The following is a 22,239-nucleotide window of genomic DNA, read 5'->3' on the forward strand; positions in this document are numbered from 1 at the left end:
CAATTTTGTTTTGTCTGCCTCCGCTTCACCCAATCCTATTTCACCTAACCCTATCTCGCCTAATCCCACTTCACCTTGCCCTCTTTATCCTCCTCTACCGCCTTCACCTGATCCTTCTTCTCCAGGAGATGATCCAAATCTAACTGTGATACAAAGAAATGTGAAAAATGCTGGGGAGGAAGATAGCAGTAGCGGGGTGATGATAATAAATCAGCGACACCGGTATCCCATCGGACTCGGTCACAGCTTGCTCCGGTCCTGGGTAGAACGGGAAAAGATTTGGGCAGACAAAGGCGGACTGTGATTGCCCCCTTGAGACAAGGAGTAGGAGTAGAAGGGCCGGTGTTTGTGGAAGTTCCTTTTTCACCTGCAGACCTGATAATTTGGAAACAATCAGCTGGAACTTAGAGAGAAAATCCTGATAAAGTAGCAGGGGTGGTAAAAATGATTATGAAAACTCAGAATCCAGATTGGGATGATATACAAGTAATAGTGGAGAATTTAATGGACTCTACTGAGAAAGAGATGGTGCTTAGAGCAGCCAAGGAGAAGGTGAGAGAAGATCTCAGAACTGGGGTGGTGATGGGGACTTTAGATGAGAACTTTCCAACCGAGGATCCCGGGTGGGATCCCAATGCCTTTGGGGACATGCGGAGGCTGAAGAGATATCAAGAGTGGCTCCAGACAGGGGTTTGGAATGCTGTACCTAAGGCTATGAATTGGTCTAAATTGTATGAGGTAAGACAGGAAAAGAAAGAATCCCCTGCTGCATTTTTGGAAAGGCTTAAGGAGGCAGCAAGAAAGTACACAGGTCTTCAACTAGAAACAGAACAAGCGAATGTTCAGCTTGCATTCATTTTTCTTGGGCAGTTGCAGGATGATATTAGGAGAAAATTGCAGAAGTTAGAAGGATGAAGATTCAAGGAATTTGAATAAATTACTTGAAGTGGCTTGGAAAGTATACAATAACAGGGAAAAGGAAGCTAGTAAAAAGCAGCAGCAAAATCTTTTGGCAGTGATCCAAGGAAGAGAGAATCCAGGTTTCAGAGGATGCGGCAGAGGTGGTCGTGGACTGGGGAGGGGCGGACTTGGCAGAGGACGAGGGGGATGGGTTTTGCCAAGATTGGGGTTAAATCAATGTGATTATTGTAGACAAGAGGGGCACTGGAAAAATGAATGCCCAAATCGGTTTAACCAGGGCAATCAGTTCAATCAGAATCAAGATGCTTCCAAATTAATGGTGCTGGGGGAGTACAGCAGCTGACTAGAATCAGAACAAAAACCAATACAAGAACCTTTAGTAACTATACAATTGGGAGATAAAGAAGTAAAATTTCTGGTGGATACGGGGGCTACATATTCTGTGCTAAATGATCTAAAAGGGCAAACTGGAGACAAAACAGCAACAATAGTTGGAGACACAGGGAAGGAGGAGAATCGACCATTCCTGCAACCCCTGGATTTGTGCTTTGGAAACAAAGTGTTAACACATGAATTTTTAGATATGCCTGAGTGTCCAATTCCACTTTGAGGACGAGATTTATTAGCAAAACTTGATGCAGTGATAACTTTTGAAAATGGGGAGCTTTTCATGAAAATACCTGAATCAAAGACAGGACAAATCTTAATGATAAAAGAAAATCCAGTCCCTACTATCCCTCGGGAAACAGAGGATGCAGTAATTCCCTCTGTATGGGAAACAGACATGCCAGGAAAATCTAAGTTGGCACAACCAGTACATGGAGAATGAAAAGAAGGAGCAAAAGCTGTACAGGTTAAATAATATCCCAAAAAGCCAGAAGCACAGCAAGGAATAGTAAAGATTATTGAAAAATTTTTGAAGTACCAAATTTTAGAAGAATGTGAATCAGAATTGAATACACCAATACTTCCAGTGAAGAAACCAAATGGTGAGTACAGACTAGTACAGGATTTGAGAGAAATAAATGAAATAACTAAAGATATTTACCCAGTGGTAGCTAATCCTTACACATTGTTGACATCTGTAAAAGAGAAATAGAAATGGTTTACTGTAAGTGATTTAAAAGATGCCTTTTTCTGCATATCCCTTGACAAAGAAAGTAGGAAACTGTTTGCCTTTGAATGGGAAAATCCTGACAATGGAAGGAAAACCCAGCTCACCTGAACACGACTCCCACAAGGATACAAGAACAGTCCAACCCTATTTGGAAGCCAGCTGGTGAAGGAGCTGGAGATCTGGACTGAGAATGGGCAAGTACCAAGTGAACAATACCTGCTGTTACAGTATGCTGATGAAATACTGACAGCTACAGAAGAGAAAACAACCTGCATAAAGGTAACAATTGAAATTTTAAATCAACTAGGAATGGGAGGATATAAGGTGTCTAAGGAAAAGGCACAAATTGCCCAGTAGACTGTGATTTAGCTGGGATGTGAAATCTCACAAGGGCAATCTAAGCTGGGTACTAATCGTATTCAAGCTATTTGTGCCATTCCAGAATCCCAGAACCTGCATGAGCTGTGAGTTTTCCTTGGGATGACAGAGTGGTACCACCTGTGGATCATGGACTATGGACTAATTGCAGAGCCCCTGTATGAAGCCCAGAAGATGCAGCCATTTACCTGGGGCAAACCACAGAAGGAGGCCTGTTGCAGCGGCCTCAGGGAGACAAAGAGTTACATTGTCCCACCCCAAACCCCTTGTGAAGGGCGGCCCAGGAGTTCTGATTGGGTTTGAGTCCCTGGGGGGTTCTCCCTTGCTGTGTTTCTAATGGTCCCTGACCCTGAACTCCACCCTCAAAGGTGTAAACCCTCGGTTCTGTCCCTCAAAAACCCCTGCTGTGCCTCTGTTCAGGGCTCTCTGTTCTGGACCTGAGTTTGTTCTCATGCTGAATAAATGGTTTCATGAACGGGAGCCCGTCTCGTTGGTGTTTCATGCTGGTCCCCAGAATCCTGCTGCTTCTCTGGACGAGATCCTGAGGTTGCGGACTGCAACAAATGGTGAGAGAATGCGGGCATCCAGTGAAGCACCAGGAGAACAGCAGGACCCGGCTCCATGGACACCTCGTAAGTCTCCGGCTGATGGCTTGAGAGCCGGCGAGACCCCCGCCTTGGAACGGAGGACTCGAGATTACCTGGCAGGGAGACTGGGTTGGGAGTGCCTCGGGCATGGGGGAAGAAAAGGGATTACGGAGGTGTGGGAGCCGAGACCAGACGCTGGGACAAGCACCTAACATCACCCAACGAGACGTATTATGGACGATATCAACATTATGGACGATTATGGACGATATCAACATTATGGACGATTAACATTATGGACGATTAACATTATGGACGATTATGGACGGTATGGCTCTTCCAGTGGACTGTTTTTGTCTTCTGTGGAGTTCCTTTTTTGGTGTATACCTTCCTGTACCTTCCCCTTTCCTCTGTTCCTAAGGGCAGGACAAAGGGTGAAAAAAGCTAAGATGGCTCGGGGTTGCTGCCGACTCCCCGTCACCCCGGTGTCTCTGCCATCCCATCCCGTTTTCCTGAAGGCAGGCAAGGGACGGAGAACATCCAGAGTGATGCGGGTCTGCTGCCGTCTGCCCGCCGTTCCGTGTCCTCCTTCACCCCCTGTCTTTCCATATTCCCCGTTCCCTGTCCGGGAAAGTCCGTCCCGGACCCCCCACATCCCAAGATGGCGCCGGCCACGCGGTCTGGGATCCCTTGTTTCCCGCCTTGCTCCTTCTTTTCCGGTCCCAAACCTTCCCGAACCTCCCAGTAACTCCTGCTTGGCCCCATCCCTTTGTTCGGTGCTCCACCCCTGGGGGCTGTGCCTTCTCCATCGTGGGCAACACCTCCTCTGGGGAAATCGAAACTGTAACCGAGCTCCGAAAGCCAGTGTTTCACTGAGATCATCTAAAGAGGCGACGCCCACATGGGAGCCGGAGCCGAAGCTGGAGATCGAAGAATTCTGCCCCTCGTAAGAGGAGATCTAAGAGCTGCACCCTTCCTAACAGAGAATCCTAAAGTGGAAGAGACTGAACAAAAAAAAAAAATTATGTTTGCATTAAGTACCATCACCGTTTAATTTGCCCGGCGTAGTCCGAGATTTAAGTGTTTGTTTTCAATTTTGTTTTTTCTGTTTGCTTAATGTGTTTTGTTATTGAGCTATTGGTGTCCCACAAAGCAAAGTGGGTGCTCTGTGGAAGAGGTGAGATTTTAAGGTGTATGTTTGGAAACATTTTAAGCTCCTAATTAAAATTTGAAAAAAAAAAAAAAAAAAAAAAAAAAAAAAAAAAAGGAGCAGATGTTGCAGTGGCCTCAGGGAGACAAAGAGTTACATTGTCCCACCCCAAACCCCTTGTGAAGGGCGGCCCAGGAGTTCTGATTGGGTTTGAGTCCCTGGGGGGTTCTCCCTTGGTGTGTTTCTAGTGGTCCCTGACCCTGAACTCCACCCTCAAAGGTGTAAACCCTCGATTCTGTCCCTCAAAAACCCCTGCTGTGCCTCTGTTCGGGGCTCTCTGTTCTGGACCTGAGTTTGTTCTCATGCTGAATAAATGGATTCATGAACGGGAGCCCGTCTCGTTGGTGTTTCATGCTGGTCCCCAGAACCCTGCTGCTTCCCTGGACAAGATCCTGAGGTTGCAGGCTGCAACATATTTCAACATCCATCCCAAGGGACTTTCTGGTGGGATGTCTAACAATTCCTTCGCTTTTTTGGAAGGACTCTTTTCCTCGCCTTTCTTTTGTAGTTTACTTTTTCTCTGCCCCATATTTTAAACAAAAAATCTTACCTGTCCTGTGTTGTGTTCGTTCCGCTTTTTCCAGGAAAATCAAAGTCTGCTAATACTCACCTCTCGGTTAGCTGCACCGGGGTCCTCTGTCTCGATTTTCCTCTGGACCTTCTCCTAGGTCCGATGGCTGAAAGGGTTTACTAATTCCCAAGCTCAACTGGACGTCCTCTTCCCCTTTCAGCCCCTTGTGATCGGTCCCCCAGGACTCCCTTTAGTCCCAGGCTTTACAAACGTGAAGAGAGAGTCTTTCTCACACCGAATCGCTTCCTCTGTGGCTGGCCAATTCCCTCGCAGGAGGATGGAAACGCGGCTTTGGAGTCCGCTCTCGCTCCGTGATTAGATCACGTCTCACACACGCTTGCCCAATCACCTGCTCAACCTCACAATACTTACAGCAATTTTCTTGCGAGGATGTCTTCGTGCACGGTCGACTTTTTATGAGCTACCAAGCCGTGGCTTTTCTTGAAGGCTCTGTGCCTTCCCGAGCTCCTCTGGATCCGTTTTCTCTTTTATTGTGGTTTTTACCCCAGCCTAAATTTGGTTCGGATGTCGGAGCGAACTGCGGAGGCTCTCGGCTCCCCAGGCCGCCGAAATCAGCGGGGGTACCCGACCTGGATAGCGAGGTTCTCCCACAGTTTTCTGATCCGAGTCACGGCACCAATCTGTTATAAATGCAAAGGCAAATTTGGGATAAAATCAAAAAGAGAAATTTATTAATAAACAACAAAGAATAACAATGAGAGAAAAAAACCACAATAAAAATGGTCAGCGCAGCGCTGGGTGGACAGGGTCTACACCGGAGGTGCAGGGTTCCCAAATCCACGTCTGAGCGCTCTCAGGCTTGGGGTTTTATAGGGATTTTAAGTCCTCAGGCTAGAATTCCAAGCAGGCTCCATTCACCAAGTGTCCTTGATTGTCAGGTGAATGGATTTCCTGGCATGGAAAAATAGACCTAACCAGTGTCCGGACAGAGTCTCCTCATATGTAAAGTGACTCTGTATGTATTTTAATTTGAGTTATCAAGGCTGCAGTGATGTGATCCGGAATTGGTGCCGATGGAAATCTCGGCAGAGTCTTCCCTTTTGTTTCCTGTGATTGCATCTCCAACACTGGTCTGACAGGGGAAACTCTCAGGACTAGCGATGGATACTTTTTCTGAGGCCCGTCTTTGTTGACCTTGATTGTTTCCCAACAGCGATCTGCAGAGGCGTTGGTCAGGTCCGGGGTGGGTTCCTCCTCCGAGCTAGTCTTTTTGTTTCCTTGATGGCTCTTGTCCTGCCTTATTCTTCGAGCTAATGTTCGTTATCTGGGTGTTGGCTGCAATCCTTTGCTTTTGGAGAACAAAACTCCCGGCCAGGTTTGGAAAAAGGTTTTATGTATACATCTTTGGATTTTTATTATTTCAACATATATACATCTTATTTATAACTTTACAAATTTTTATTTACACATAATTTATTACACCTTGCTTTCATCCAGGTGCCCACAAGGACACAGGAAGATGTGGAGCCTCCCAGCCAGGTGTCTTCCCAACACGGATCACCAGGACCACGGATCACCAGGGCTCTGCCCAATGGGGGTCACTGGGGATCATCCAACGCCGATCCTCCCATGGGGGATGGAGCTGGAGCAGCGCACGAAGCTCTTCCTGCACTCGGGGCACTCGCAGGGCTTCCCTTACTGGTGCCTCCGTTGGTGTCGGGTCAAGTGAGAGCTGTCTGAGAAGCTCTTCCCACACTGGGGACACTCGTAGGGCCTCTCCCCACTGTGGATGCGCCGGTGCACGGTGAGGTTGGAGTTTTGCTTGAATCCCTTCCCGCAGTCGGGGCAGCGGAAGGGCTTCTCCTCTGTGTGAATCCGCTCGTGTACGAGGACATCGGAGCTGCGCTGAAACCTCTTCCCACACTGGGGACACTCGTAGGGCCTCTCCCCAGTGTGGATGCGCTGGTGTGCCCTCAGGGTAGAGCTCCACCCAAAGCTCTTCCCACATTTCAAGCAGGTGTAGGGCCGTTCCCCTGTGTGGATCACCTGGTGTTTCATCAGGCCAGAGACATCTCTGAAGCTCTTCCCACATTTTCCACACTCATAGGGTCGTTCCCCAGTGTGGATCACCTGGTGATTCCTCAGGCTGGAGCTCCGGCTGAAGCTCCTCCCACATTCCCCACACTTGTAGGGCTTTTCCCCAGTGTGGATCCTTCGGTGCAGGAGCATGGTAGAGCTCTTTCTGAAGCCCTTCCCACATTCCAAGCACTTGTGGGGCTTCTCCCCCAGCTCTGAGCTCTGGCTGGATCTCTGGCCGTGTTCCTGGCACTGGGGGGATCTTTCCTCCTCGCAGCTCCCTGGGCTGGGTTTGCAGCCCCTCCTTGTGCGGCATCTCCAGGGCTTTTCTACCTCCTCCTCCTCCATCTGGACACAGTTTGGAAAGGAAAATTCCTGGTTAGGAGGAAAAAAAGAGAGGGGAGCGCCTTGGGCTGAGGGTTCCTCCTTGCCCAAGTTCATCTCAGAAATTCATTGGGCATCTTGTGTCTGTAACAAAGCAAAGGACCAAGATTCAGCCCAAACATCAAAACAATGATGAAAAACTACCCAAACACCAAATTCAGGCAAAACCCCCTCCAGAATAGAAAGATTCAGCCCCTGCAAAAAAAACAAAGCACCAACATTTAGCCCAATAAAGTTCAGAAACACCAAGATTCAGCCTCATCAAAATCGTGGAGCCCCCTCCCCAGTCCCCTGCAGGGCAACACTCCTGGGACTGCACATACAGGGAGGGTGGAACCTTCTCCTGCTTCCTCTTCCTGCTCCTCCTCCTCCTCCTGTGGCCCTACCGTTCCTCACACTCCTCTTCCTCCTACTATTTCTCTTGTTTCACAATCCAACCTTCTCCTCCCACGTGCAGCCTTTGACCATTTTGTTCTTCAACTCTGCTTCTCCTTCCCTTCTCCTCCTGCCCCCAGGCCCAGCACCCACTGCTGGCTCCCTCTTCCCCCCCAGTCCCACAGCATCTGTCATGGGGTTACTTTACCTTTAAGAAAGTTAAAGTTGCTGCGGACTGCCGGGAGTCTTTTCTCATGACCAATTATCGGTCATTGCTGAGAATTGACAGCAGTTTTAGCCATTGAAAAGTAGAATCAACTTGTGAACCCCACCTTAAAGTGTACAACCAGAACTCTGTGGTTCTCTTTGTTTTTCTGGCTGTGAAAGGTGGCAGAGCTTCGGCCTCTCGCTCTCTGCCCGGCCACGTGGCCGGGCGGGGGCCGGGCTGGGCCTGCCGTTCTCCCGGCCGGGAGATGGGGCCTGCGGGAGCTTGCTCCGAGCCAAGCCGGGCCAGGCCGGTTCCTGGCTTGGCTGCAGGTTTTGCCGTGATGGAATTTACCAGAAAACTGCCAAGTGAAGAAAGAGAGGAGCTCTGGGCCTGCAGCAAGCAGAGACACTGACCACACTCTCTACAGCAGCTATGAGGAACTTTCTATCGCAGACGGCTCCAGCTCCTGTTCAGCAGAGATCACCGAACCATCTACAGAAGCTTGGGCAAGATTTTAACTCTTTCTTATCCAGATGAGACTTGCGGATTGGTCTTTTTGTCCAGAGAGAGAAAGGGAGAGTGATTAACGTGAAGAGAGACTTTATAAACTATTAGTGGCAAGAAGGAAAAGGGGCATCAGGAAAGGTGGAGAATTAAGAAGATGCTTTGATTGAGCTGAGGTGTCTTTCTGTTGGAACTATGGGGATGGACAGTGGGGTCCTGAGGGGAACTCCTTTAATTCATGATGGAGTATGGGGAGGAGTGGAGTGTTCAAAGTGTAAATTTGGGTAAAGAGTGGAGTAATTGTGGTATAGTGAAGTGCTGAGAGATTTGAGGCCTTGCGAGGCAATGAGAAAACTGTTTTCTGGTGAGGCTCACAGAAACAGATGAAGAATACTTTTTGCCTTTGACTAACTTATCCTTAAAAATACTATCCCTAAACATCATGACCCATAACACATTTCAGAGTGATGTGGAATGGGAGGAGTGGGCTTTGATAACAGCAGCTCTGGGCAGCTGATATCAAGGAAACAGAAAACTATAACAAAAATAGCTTTCTTGTGAGAAACTCCATAAATTAACAGAAAGGAACTTCTGTTTCTTTACAGAAACTGATGGAAAGACTGTAGAAAGAATTGAGATTGTTTAAACCATCAAAATTATAAAGTTTTTGTCTCTGTTGTCATGTGAACAAAAGAATGGTGGGCAGTGAGAAATGAAAAGGGTTTTCTAAAAGTTTATTCTGGTGTTCTTATTTTTGTAGTTTGTCAATAAACTTTCTTTATTCCTTTTAAATTTTATGCCTAGTTTGCTCTTGTTTTAATCCATATCTCACAGCAAGAAATAAATAATTCTTTTTTCCCCTTTTTGTTAATTACTGGTTCAAAACCACGACAGCATCCCACCGCAGGGGCACGGATGGAGCTGGGCCAGCTCGGCCTGGGGCAGCGCTGGGCTCTCGGCCGCTTCCGCCCGCACTCGCTCCCCACTGCAGCCGCTCCCGCCACCACAGCGCGGGGGGGCCCGGCCTTGGCGCTCCCCCCTCCCACCTCCCCAAATTCCCCTCAAGGGGGGCGCCAAGGCCCGGGGGGGAGGGGCGCAGCTGGGCTCCAGCTGGGGAACGCTGGCAGCTGCGGCTCTGCCTGGACACTGATGAGTCATCAGCGCCGCGCGCTCTGATTGCCTCAGCCCTGCCTGAGCCCTGCGCCTGCACCAAGGGGGGACACCCTGCTCCAGGGGGGATGGCCCCAAAACGGGGGAACCCCAGCAAAGGAACAACAACAAAGGCTCTTTACAAACTGATCCCGTCAACCTCACTGGACATGGGGCCAGGGACGTGGACATAAGGAAGTGACAGGAGGAGCCATCAGCTGCACAAAATGTTATTAATTGATGACACAGACTGCTGCTCAGCCAAGGTCCTGCTAAATTCATCAACTTCCAGAAGAACAACGAAGACTTAACACAGCCATCAATATTGTTACCTATACAAAAGTGGTGTGCATATTAAGGGGGTATGTAGGAGGTGCATTGGGAAGTCTGTACCTCTCCAGTACTTCAGCCAATGGGGAAAGGGAGAGGGAGATGTGACCAAGAAAATTAGGATGAAAAGGAGGCTGTGTCCTCCAACAACTGGAGAAATCTCATTAGAAATGTCCCATGGCCTCAACCCTTTTTTATGAATGAAATTACTTTTACAGGACTCCTCTGTCTTCCTTGTGGACAGAAACCTCTGGGGATGTCAATTTTTCCACACACCTTGGGGCTCCTCCGCAATTCCTTCCACCGTCCGGGCCGGCGGGCACTGAGTGCAGCTGAAGGTGCCTCACCCAGTTTGGGGGATCGGCTCCCTCGGCTGGCGGCGGCACCGGGGATTGATTGGGTACCCGAGAGTGAGCAGGAGACAGACGAGTGACAGATCAGGGCGGCTCTCAAGAGTCGGCAGGGAGAGAGCACTGAAAATCTCAGCAGTGACTACAGTGGGATCTTCGGGAAGTAAACATGGCAGGGCACCCAGGGAGAGGACAAAAGGGAAAGCCACAATGGGGTCCCAGCAAAAGGAATGAGGATCCCAAAATATCTCTCAAGGGTCCCTTGGGAGCATGTGGAGGTCGTTTGCACATTCTCCCAGAGGGAATTAAGGACATGGACACCCAGGGGGGCAATAAGGGAAGTCCAGAAGGGATTTAGACAACAGGGGATGGATGGTGTTGGTGTGCTGGGAAGGGATTGGCTGAGGGAGAGTGTGCAGCAATGTGCTTAAAGCAAGAAGCAGCAGGAGGAATCTATGGGGTAAGAAAAAAGATGATGGAAAAGAAGAGGAAGAGAAAACCACTGAGGATTGGGATGTTTTTCAGTAGGCTCTTATCATCAGATGTTTTGTATCCCAGTTTTCCAGGACAGGAAAACAAGGAGGTCAGGATTTCAGGGGGTTTCCCTGAGCTGGGAGCGGCAGGAGCGGGCGCAGAGCTGCGGCACCGGGAGCACGGGCTGGGGGCCTGTGGGGAGCTGTGGGGCCGGGCCGGGGCTGTGGGGCAGCCGGGGCTCAGCGCCGGGCGCTGCCTGACCCCAGCACCCCCCGGGCAGGGCCGGCAGTGGCCCCCGGCCCCCAGGAGGCTGCGGGACGCCCCGGCCGCTGCCCGGCCCCGTGGAGCTGCCGGCCCTGCCCGCCGGGGGGGCCGCCTTTGGACACTGCGGCAGGACAGGGACCGGCTCTGGGATACGGGCTGGGGAGGGGAGCCTCAGCACAGCCAGCACCAGGAAGGAACAGCTCAGAAATGGGGATTACACCTGCAAGGATCCACATGATCTTTTAAGCATTTTCTGGTGGGTCCCTGCAGAAAGGAAGGATTTTGCAGAAAGCTCAGCAGCTGCCACACGATGAGCACCCACACGCACTGAGGGGGGCTGCAGCAGGGCCACAAGAAGCCCCTGCAGCACTTGCTCCCAAAGGCTCAGCAGCTGAATGCAGCAAGGGATGAGCAAAAGGCCAAGCTGAAGGCAAAGGCCATGGCACAGTTCCTACAGCCCCTGAGGGATCAAGCCCAGGGCCCAAGGGGGCCCCAGCACCCAGGGGACACCCTCGGCCACAAGCACCTGGCACAGGCATTGCCCTCCTGGCCAGGGGACAGCCCACCCAAACAGCCCCTGGCAAGGAATCAGCCTTCCAGCTGCAGGGCACAAGGACACTGCAAGCACAGACAGGAGCACCCTCAGCACCAGCAAGTCCAGCCCTTGATGGACACGGATTCTTAGCGCTGGCACAGCTCCCATTCCACCAGGGACCCACCACAATGGAGCCCTTGGGAACATCCAGGGTGGCTCTGGATCCAGAGGAGACCTTTCCTGATGGACACAGGGGCCTCTCCATCCACTCTGAAACTTACACCTAAAGGTGTTAGGGAATATTTAAATAATTAAGGGACTAAATGGGAAAGATGAGTGGAAGTGTTTTATTCAGCCACTATTAACCAATGTGGGGGATGGGTGTGAAATGCAGGAGCATTTTTATTTGCTCACAATTGTGATTGTAATTTACTGGGAAGGGATTTGATGGCTACACTGGGAATGCAAATTAATGTTGCAAAAGGTGATACAGAGGCTGGTTCTGTTGTACCTCTGTGTCAAATGTCTGGCAGAGCCACGGCTGAAGTGAACCCACAAGTGTGGGCAGCCCCAGGGAAATTGGCAAAATTAGATATGGAGCCTCTCCAAATTTCCCTGAAGCAACCAGGACAAGAGGTGTCGAAAAGCAATCCCCTGTTCCAAGGGAGGGAAGGAAGGGCTCACAGCCTGTCTGGGAGTCCTGCTCAAGGCACGGCTTGGGGAGCCAGGGATGGCTCCCTAGAATGCTCCTATCCTGCCAAACAAGAAATCCAATGGAATCCACAGAATGCTGCAGGACCCAAGAAGAAGAAATGAGATGATGAAACCGAGGCACCCCACACTCTCAGATCCTTACACCATCCTCAACCAGGTGCCCTCCTCACACTGCTGCCATTCAGAACTTGATGCAAAAGATGCTTTCTGGGGATCTGCCCACTCCCAGAGGATGCAAACACAATTCTGCCTTGGGCTGGCAACAAGAGGTAGAAGGGAAAATGCTCAAGACATGGACGGTCCTTCTGCAGGGATGCACGGAAGCACCGGCCTGATTGGGGCAAGCCTTGCAGGAAATATCAAAGGAATTGACCTCACACCCAGGGACTGGCTTAATGCAGGTTGTGGATGACTTGATCCAGTCAGGAGGACAAGGAGAAGAGGTAGAGGAAGCCTCTGTGAAATGGCTTCATTTTCAGGCAAAAAAGCAGCTTTGAGTATCTGAAAAAAAAGGAAGAGCAAATGGTAGAGAAAATGGTTAAATATTTGAGACCTATTTAGACTGAAGTTTTGTCTTGTATTGACCGTGACAGGGTTCAAGGAATCTCAGAAATAATGTTTCCCTGGACTAAAATGGAGCTGGTAAACTTCTTACAATTAACAGGGAATTGCAGGAGCTTGATTGAGGATTCTGTCTTCCAGACAGAACCTTGAGTGAATTTTTTACTCCCAGGTAGTCTCAATGTTATGGAGTGCACATAAGAAAGAGAACAAAACGCAACAAAATGAAAAAATAAAATTATTGATGCCCCAGCCATGGCTCTTCCAGACTCAGAAATCTGAATTGGAAGGGAATATTAAACAGGCCACCCCTGAGCCTGCACTGAAGGCAACGCAGCAGCAGCCAGGGCTCCCCAGCGGGGGAAGCCCCTGGGCCTGCCCACAGATCCTCTGCTCAAATCCTCGGCCTGGCCACCCTCCTTTGCCATCTCCAGCCACTGCGGGACAATCCTTGCTCTCACTCTTGCAGCTTCAGCCCTTTCTGTGCCTGCCCTCGCCACAGCTGCTGGGGAAGGCACCGGGACAATTCCACTCTGCCTCTCAATTCCACTCACACTCTGCCCTGCCTGGGATTAGCTGTAGCCAAAATAGACCAACTTTAAAATAGCTTAAAATCTTATTTCTCTGGTCACACTAGGTTTGCCTTTGCCTTGGGGAAAGGAATTTTAAATGTTTATTTTAAGGGATGTTCCACCACTCAGCAGAGATGTGTTTAACATCTCAATAGACTGGGAATAGCCCAAAAGATTCCCACCAAGATAACGACCATCAACAAAACATCAACACCCAGCAGCAAACATCAACCAACATCTCCCCCAGACACTGCCCCAGGCACAGCTGGAGACACCTGGTCTGGAAAAGGCTGAGCAGGAAATCCAGGAGTGCCCACCTAATTCACATCACAGGCACAGAAATCCGGCTGCAACAGGAAACCAAATCCTAACAACTCCACACCTTCAAACCAATGAACATTAAACCAAGGGATTTCTATGGGTTCAGACTGTATATAGTTTAGGAAACATCTATTAAATTCACATGTCTTGGAATGATTTTCTCTGCACACCCAGCCAAGGTGAGGAATTAATGATTTCTGTTGCACATTCTGGCCAGACTCAAGTCATGCCTTGATTTTATATTGTTGGAGAGTTTTTATTCATCTCGCAGTTTTGGTGACAAGACTACACCATTATTATGCTTTTCTTTAATAATCCTACTTCTATATTGTTACTCAGACTGGTAGTGCTGGGCCAGGGTTGGGAGAATCAGTTTTTAGACTTAGGGCAAGAAGTAGAAAAAATCTTGATTGCTTTGGATATTTTTGGGAATGTGTGTGCGTGGCTGTTATGATGGCAAGATTTTGGTATGCATTTTTGAATGTTCACCTTTATGCCTCAGTTTTAAAAACTAAGAGCTTTAAAGGTGACCCCCTTAACTTGTAAAGAGATAGTATAGTATTTTTTTCTTCAAAAATGTCACTTTTGGAGTGGCCAAATGTGAGTCAGCCCATGGCCTCCTGGGAAGAGAAGCTTTGTTCCAGGCAGCCAGGAGAGGAGCTTTAGAAATGCAAATTAACACTGATGGCCCAAAGCCTGCACAATGGCCCAGGGGCTTCCTGCCTGCAGGAGGAATTGGGCTGATTCTCTCTGCCCCTCAGCCCAAGCTCTGCCTGCTTGCACAGATGGAATTTGCACAGCTAAAGGCAGAGCCCATTGTGAGGATATCTGACTCTGCTAGAGGAATTGGTTAAGATGCAAAGGAAAACAGAAAATAGGGAATGTTGTGAAAACTTCACTAAACCAAGTGGGGAGAATCATCCCTGTCCCCATTCCAACATGTGCTGTCACTGTCTATGTTATATAGAGTGTATCAGACCACTGGGGTTTATTTGCTACCACAAGTTCAGGGAAATCAGTTGGGAATCCAAGTATGTGATGATTTAATGAGAGAAAAGCTGACAACTGATGCAGCCCTGGCTGGAGGGAGCACCCAAAAATGGGGAAAAGATGAATGGCCACCAGAACAAATCCTGCAACACCATGGACCAGACCCTGGAACCCAAACAAATTGATATCAGATACCAGAGAAACCATTTATCATTTCAATGGGATAATTAGATTACAGGATGCCATTGAAATAATAACCAACCACACAGCTCCAGCTCCTGACCTTCCTCCCAGCCAATCCACTCAGATGAGGAACACAACATTTCACCATGGGATGGGATCACATTATCTATTAGCAGAAGGAGGCAGAATTTGTGGAAAAGTAAATGATTCAAACTGCTGTTGACAAATAGATGAGAACAGATACCAAAGGAAACAAGAAAGCAGCTCATGAACCAGTCCAAATGAGGAAAGGATGGAAATGGGAAACGTTTTTGTGCTTCCCCAGCAGACCATGGGTTAAAGAAATGCCAGACAGAGCTGTCCCCCTTCAAACCTACACACCAAAAATCCCGTAACTCAGGGATTCCTCCCAGAAAAAAATCTGCTAGGATCTCCCCATATTGAGTGAAAGGGGGGATGGGACCCACAGACTGAGCAGGGGGTCTTGGAAGCCCCAAATCTGAGCACGGGGGAGGGGGTTAGAGATTGGAGGAAGGGATGTGGAAGAAGAGTAGGAAAAAGAGAGGGCTGAAACCCCCAAAGCGTGGGGGAAGGTGCTGGGAAACCCAAATTGCATTGAGAGGGGTCAATGGACTGGGGGAAGGATGAGAAAGGGGGAGAGAGGAGACGGAAAGGTGGGCTTGGGATGAAAGAAATGTGGTTCCCAGTCCCGCAGCACTCGATCCCTGGAGCGATTCCCTGCGGCTTGTGGGGAGGAAGATCCGCATTGGGGGGTCCCCAAGCCCCCTGCCCATCCCAGCGTGTCCATCTCGCTGGTGCCCTCCAGCTCCCAGCCCGGCCCCGGCCGCCTGCTCTGCTCCCTGATGGATTTCTCCCCTGCCCACATCCAGCTGAGCTGCTCCCAGGGCCAGCAGCAGCTCTCGGGCCACGTGCTGGCCACTGCCGTGCTCCCCAGCGGGGACTGGAGCCAGCAGCTCCTGGTGCTGCTGGAAACCGCCCCCGGCAATGCGGGCTCAGCTCCAGCTGCCAGGTGGAGCACGTCAGCCTGGAGCACCCCCTGAGCCGGCACTGGGGCACGGCCCGGCCCCCACAGCGCCGCCAGGGGCTGCCAGGACACGGAGGCCATTTGGGGCTCCTGGGCTTAACTGGCAGCCCCTCCTTGAGAACCCCTCTCCCCCTGTCCCAGCTCCCCTCATCCCCCTCTCCCAGCCCTTTCCCACCGCCTCCCGGCCCCGCTCCGCTCACCCCAGAGCTCCTCGCCAGCAGCCGAGAGATGCAGGAGGAGGGGAAGGAGGAGGAGGAGGAGCGGGAGGAAGAGGAGGGGTAGAGGAGGAGCAGGAACTGCAAGAGGAGCAGCAGAGGAGGCCCCACGTGCGTCCATCGCTCTCTGGATCTGCAGCCCCTTCGCGCCGGGAGCATCGGGCCCCGCATCCCGCAGCTCACCGGGGACGGGAACCTCGCCCCGAAGGTCTTAAGCCGTTCTGGCAGGATTTGTTTGAAGGGGAAGGGATATTTGGAGCTCACTCGAAGTATCTTTGGGGACCCCTGTTCCTTTTTCTGGGGCCGGGCCGAGCGATGTTTGGATCTTGCAGGACTCCAAAGCTGACCTGAGATGCCCGGTACCAGCAGGGGGAGGGGAGCAGCGAAAAGGGGGGAGCCCCGGGAGTCCCGGAGCCTGAAATGGGGGCCTGGAGAGGGGGGACCCCGAGAGCCGGGAGGGAGGGGAGCCTGGAGAAGGGGCAGCCCGGAGAAGGGATGAGCCTGCACAGGGGGAAGCCCTGGGACACCAAAGTGGGGACCCCACAGAAGGGGAACCTCAGGGAGGGATTTTTTCCTCTCAGTCCTGATGCTTTGGAGATTTTCATGGACACAAGACACCTGATGACTTCTAGAGATGGACTTGGGCAGGAGGAACCCTGAATCCTAGGTGGTCACCCCTTGTTTTTTTCCTCCAAACCAGACTTCTCATGCCCAAGCAAAAGACAAATGGAGGAGAAGGAGGCAGAGAGGAAGATGCTCTGGGAACCCCAGGCAACAACAGTCAGTACAATAGTGGAGGCAAAAGCATTATCACCAAATACATCTGCCCAGAGGGCAGAACTGGTTGTCCTTAACCAGAACACTAGAATTAAGTGAAGGGAAAAGGGTAAACATATGGACTGGCTCAAAGTATGCTTTTGGAGTTGTGCATATACACGGGGCACTGGGGAAAGAAAGAGGACTGCTGTCTTCTCAAGGCACACACATTAAACATCAAGATGCAGTCCTGCAATTAATAAAAGCAGTACAAAAGCCCAAGCAAGTAGCAATCATGCACTGCAAAGCTCACCAATCAGGAAGCTCCAAAATTCATGAGGGAAATCAGAAAGCAGACTGGACAGCCCGACAAGCTGCTCGAGAAGCGCAAACTACATTAGCATTGATACCTTTAAAAACTAATGTATCTCAATTCAATTTACCCCCAGAACCAAAATATTCAATAGAGGATGAGAAATTGGGACGCTCACTGAATGCACAGAAGAATTCAGAAGGGTGGTATGTGACTACACAGGGACAAGTAGTGGTATCCACCTTGATAATGAGGGAAATTCTACAAATTAAACATAATGAATGTCATTGGAGTGCAGAGGCACTGATTAAATTGATAAAACAAAATTTAATTTCAGTATGGATGTTAAAAATCCAAAATCAGTAATGTCAAAATGTGAAATTTGCTTAAAGAACAATCCAGTGGCTAGACGACAGGCACAATTAGGGAAAACCAGGAGATTATTGGCAAGTAGATTTTGTAGAATTACCAAGAACTCGAGGATACAAATATCTATTGGTAGGGCTTGACACATTTTCAGGATGGCCAGAAGCTCTTCCCTGTTGCACAAATCAAGCAAAGGAGACAGTCAAGTGGTTACTGCAAGAAATCATTCCAAGATTTGGGGTGTCTCTAGGAATATCATCAGATAGGGGCCCACATTTCACAGCCACAGTAGTGAGGGAGGTGAGTAGGTTGCTGGGAATAGCTTGGCATCTCCATACACCATGGAGACCCCAATCCAGTGGACAGGTAGAGAGGATGAATCAGACATTGAAGAGGTAAATCAGCAAAATATGCCAAGAGGCTAAATTGCAGCAGCCACAAGCTTTACCAATAGCACTGCTGAGGATTCGGATAAAGCCTAGAAGCGGGATGTCAGTCAGTCCTTATGAGATATTGGATGGGAAACCATATGAATCCCCTGAACCTAATCCAAATGTACATGTTACAGGGAAGCAAGAGGTGTAGAATTATGTTCTGTCTCTTGGAAAAGCTCGAGCTCGACTTCGGAGCACCCTTGTGTGGAACAGGCCGCTGACTCTTGAGAATCCAGTTCATGACATCCCCCCGGGAGATGAAGTGTACGTTAAAAGCTGGAAGGAAGAACCATTAAAAGAAAGGTGGAATGGACCCTATCAGGTACTGTTAACTACCTTGACAGCAGTCAAAGGAGCTGGACTGGATCCCTGCATACATTACACCAGGGTGAAGAAGGTTTCCCCTGCACTGTGGACTGCACAAACTGTAGGGCCAACAAAGCTGCAGATAAAGCGGGTTTGATTGTTTCAAATGTCTAGGTTGCTGGTGACTGTAATGGTGATTATTTTATGGCCTTCACTGCCATCAGTTGGAATCAATGTTACCTTGGGATGTGAAATGCAAAAGGATCAGCTGACAACTCTTCATTTTAGAATGAAGAGGGATGTGGGGGTGCAGCCAGAAACACAAGTGATAAAAGTCTCTAATCCTATTCAGGCAGAAAATGGGATGATTAGATTAATTAAAGATTTTGCCAATGTGCTAAACAGCAGCAAAATAACTGCCTGTCTGCCAATACCAAAGGCAGCAGGAGACGCAATAAATCGGGGAATTATAACATCAAAATTATCTGAAATACAAAAGAATAAAAATGAAAATGTGAGCTGTGAATTGCAAATAGATTACGAGTACCAAAATAAGACAGTGTTTGAAAATGCTGTGAAGCCAAAGTATTCATCTAGATGGGATTGTCATGAAAATGGAGGAAAGTATGAACCAAAACTAGGCTGGGATGGGGGATTAGGGAATTATGGATGGTGTTATGAAAAGGTAGCAAAAGTTATTAAAGAAAAGATTCCTGTGTTGAAGTGGAAGTGTGAAGGACAGGAAGGAGAAGATCGGGCTGAAGCTTGGGACACTGCATGGTCAATGAGTGTGCTTCAGAAATTCCAATCTATGGCAGATAGCCCTTGGTGCATTAAGTGGGAAGGCTCTGAAAATGAAACAGATCCAGGGGTATGGAACACTGCAACCAGTAGTAGAATGGAGGCAGACAAAGTCAATTGGTGGGTATGGAACAAAACTTAGGACTGTACTTCTGATGATGAAGAAATAAAACAAATGCCACCACTAGTAGTAGCTCTGCAAATTGGATGTGCCTGCAGAGGAATCAAACATAAACAAGGTGAAATAAATGACAAGATAGGACAAGAGATCCAAAAGGTAATATGGAGCACAAGTACAATTCAGAGTCCAGGCCAATTTGGATGGGCAGCAAGCGATGGCACCTGGACAACACATTTGCCTGTAGGTGAAAAAGTAAAAGAGATTACTTTAGGCCTCCCCACCTTATGCCCAATTTGGAAAAGGTCCCCATCCAAGGGAGAACATGAACTTCTGCAAATAAGGATGAGATGAGAAGTTCAGGAAAACAAAGCTGAAGATGAAGAAAGATGGCAGGAACCCTCCAGTAGTGTAAAATTTAAGTGGGCTCTGGAATCCTTGTTTGGTCCAATACCAAATTATAATAATAGAAATATGTTGTACAAACTTACAGGTCAGGTAGAAAGATTGGCAAGAGTTACCAAAGAGGGATTTAGAGAGCTAAATGTACAATTACAAGCCACGACTAAAATGACCCTGCAAAACACATTGGCTTTAGATATGTTATTGTTGAAAGAACACAGAGTATTCAGGTACCTAAAAGGACAAATTGATCACTGCTGCATCCACATCCCAAATGGAACTGCAGATGTAGAACACAACATTAATCCATTAAAACCCATAGAACATGAAGCACAGAAAGAGCAGGAAGATCTGACCACAAGTTGGGTACATACAATTTTTTAAGGGTTGGGATGGAATGTGAGCTCCTGGATCAAATCTATTCTTGAGAGTCTGATAATCCTACTAATTGTGTTCTTAACAATCTGGTTAATCTATGCAGTTGTGAAAGGAGAGATAAAGAAAAGAGTATCCTGGAACCAGAAGATAATAAAGGCACTGACACGGGACAGAGATCCACATCCGCATTTGTCATCTCCAAGTCCTCCAGAGTGTAACAACGCTTACGACAACTGTGGATTCGAAGATGAACATCAAGTATAAACACAGAAAAAGGACTGTATATAGTGAAAGCATTACACTTATTAAAGTGAAATACTTCCAAAGAGGGGAAATACGTTACAATGGGGTTAAATGTTTCTGAAAATGTTTCTTAAAATCATGCAGAGGTAGGCCACAACAATGCTTGGTACTAGGGATGGTCTAGCAAACTGAAATGTTTACGGTAACAGGAACTGGTACTTGGGGTCTCCAAGATACCCACCAGAGGTAAGATTCGTACATGTTCATGCAAGGATGAGCTAACTCTCATGAAGCAATATAGATAAAGATAATGAAGATTTATTAATGAAGCAATATTGGTAAGGTTGTTATAGTCATTACTGCTACAGCTGAAATTGCAGAAATATGTGCACTTTGGACAAATACGATGGAGCTAGATTTGAGTTGCTGATACCCCCAGTTCCAGCGCGTTTCAATAAAGCACCTGCATATAATCAGTCTGTGATTATGTGTGTTCCTGAACGCTAACAAAGACTGATCAAAAACTTCCAAAACACCAAAAATCTGAAATCCCCCCAAAATAGAAAGATTCAGCTCCCACAAAAAAACAAAACACCAACATTTAGCCCAATAAAGCTCAGAAACTCCAAGATTCAGCCCGGGCACTCGCTGCATGGGGGGGTGAGGGGGGCAATGAGGCCGGGCCGGAGCAGGGGGTGCCTGAGAGAGGCCCCGAGCCCGGGGGAAGCCCCTGCAGAGCCATGGAAGTGGCTCCTGGCCGGACTCGGGGATCCCCCTGGCGATCCCCGCTGGAGCAGCCTGGTCCTGAGGGACTCTGGCCCCTGGCAGGGACCCCAGGCTGCAGCAGGACAAGGATTCCTGTCCCTCAGGGGGAGGCACTGACATGACCTGACTGTGACCCCCATCCCTGTGCCTCTGGGCGGGGAGGGGGACCGAGAGGGGCACAAAGTTAAGCCCGGGAAGGAGGGACAGCTGGGGGGAAGACGGATTTCCGGAGGAATTACTTTACTTCTCATTTTCTTGCTCTGACACGTTCCATAATAAATTCGATTAATTTCCCCAAATCAGGTGTGCTGTGCCCGTGACCAAGGATTGAACTGTCCCCACCCTCATCCAGACCCCCGAGCCTTTCCTTGTGTGTTCTGCTCCCCGCCCGGGACAGGAAGCAGAGTCACAGAGTTTTGGCCTCGCTCCGGCATAGCCCTGCTCCATCCCGGACTCACCCCCAGCTCGCAGCGCCCTCAGCTCCCGGGCACCCCGAGCACCCGGCGCTTCAGCGCAGCGGCGCTTCCTTGGCCTCCTGCCCGGGCCGGGCCCAGCGCCGGGGCCGCTCCTCAGCCCAGGCTAACGAGAAATGGCGGAGCTCAGCCCAAGGCAGGCGAGGCCGTGCCGTGTGCAGAGCCCGCCGCTGGCTGCCATTGGCTGCTTCTGCCGTCACTCGTGGCTCTGGCGCGCGCTGATTGGGCAGAGCGGGGACAAGCCCGGCCCCGCTGGCGCCCCCAGGGCGGCCGTGGGGCAGGAGAGCCGCCATTGCCGGAGCGTCTGTGCGGGCCCGGCAGCGGCGGCAGCAGCGGCCGGAGCCCGGTGAGGCGGCGGCGGAGCTCGGAGGCGGCCCCAGCGCAGCGTCCCGGGCACAGCGCAGCCACCTCCGGCCTCCCGACACGAAGCGGGACGAGCCAGCGCTGCTCCGCCACCGCCTCCTGCCGAGGCCCCAGCGGCAAGGAGACCGCGGGCAGCCGCTCCCGCAGCGCCCTCAGCCCAGGGCCAACACGGGCCGGCCACGGCACAAGCCACCCGCCACAGCCCCCTGCCGCCCCCTCCCGGGCCCGCAGCGAGCCCCGAGCCCCCGCAGAACCGAGCGCGGCTCCCACCTGCGATGGCCGGGGCCGCCTCCGAGCTCCGCCGCCGCCTCACCGGTTGTTATAAAAGAAATTACAATTTTGACAACTAGGTCCCTTGGGTTAATGGCAGTTTAATTAAAAATGAATACAATTTAGTAAATTGAATAGTAATTTGATATAATAAAAGAATACAGTTTAGTAAAAGAATATCATTTAGCAAAAAATTACAATTTAGATCTATAATTTGCCAGTAATTAAGTATGATTAAAGCATAAGCAAAACCGAC

The 22,239-nt window shown here is 49.7% G+C and overlaps 1 pseudogene; it reads right to left on the reverse strand.

The window, feature by feature from the left end:
* The window catches only part of LOC131588457 (zinc finger protein 729-like), a 298,116-nt pseudogene that overhangs the window by 30,887 nt on the left and 244,990 nt on the right, over positions 1-22,239 (reverse strand).

This window comes from Poecile atricapillus, chromosome 26, assembly GCF_030490865.1.
Source record: "Poecile atricapillus isolate bPoeAtr1 chromosome 26, bPoeAtr1.hap1, whole genome shotgun sequence".
Taxonomy (NCBI): Eukaryota; Metazoa; Chordata; class Aves; order Passeriformes; family Paridae; genus Poecile; species Poecile atricapillus.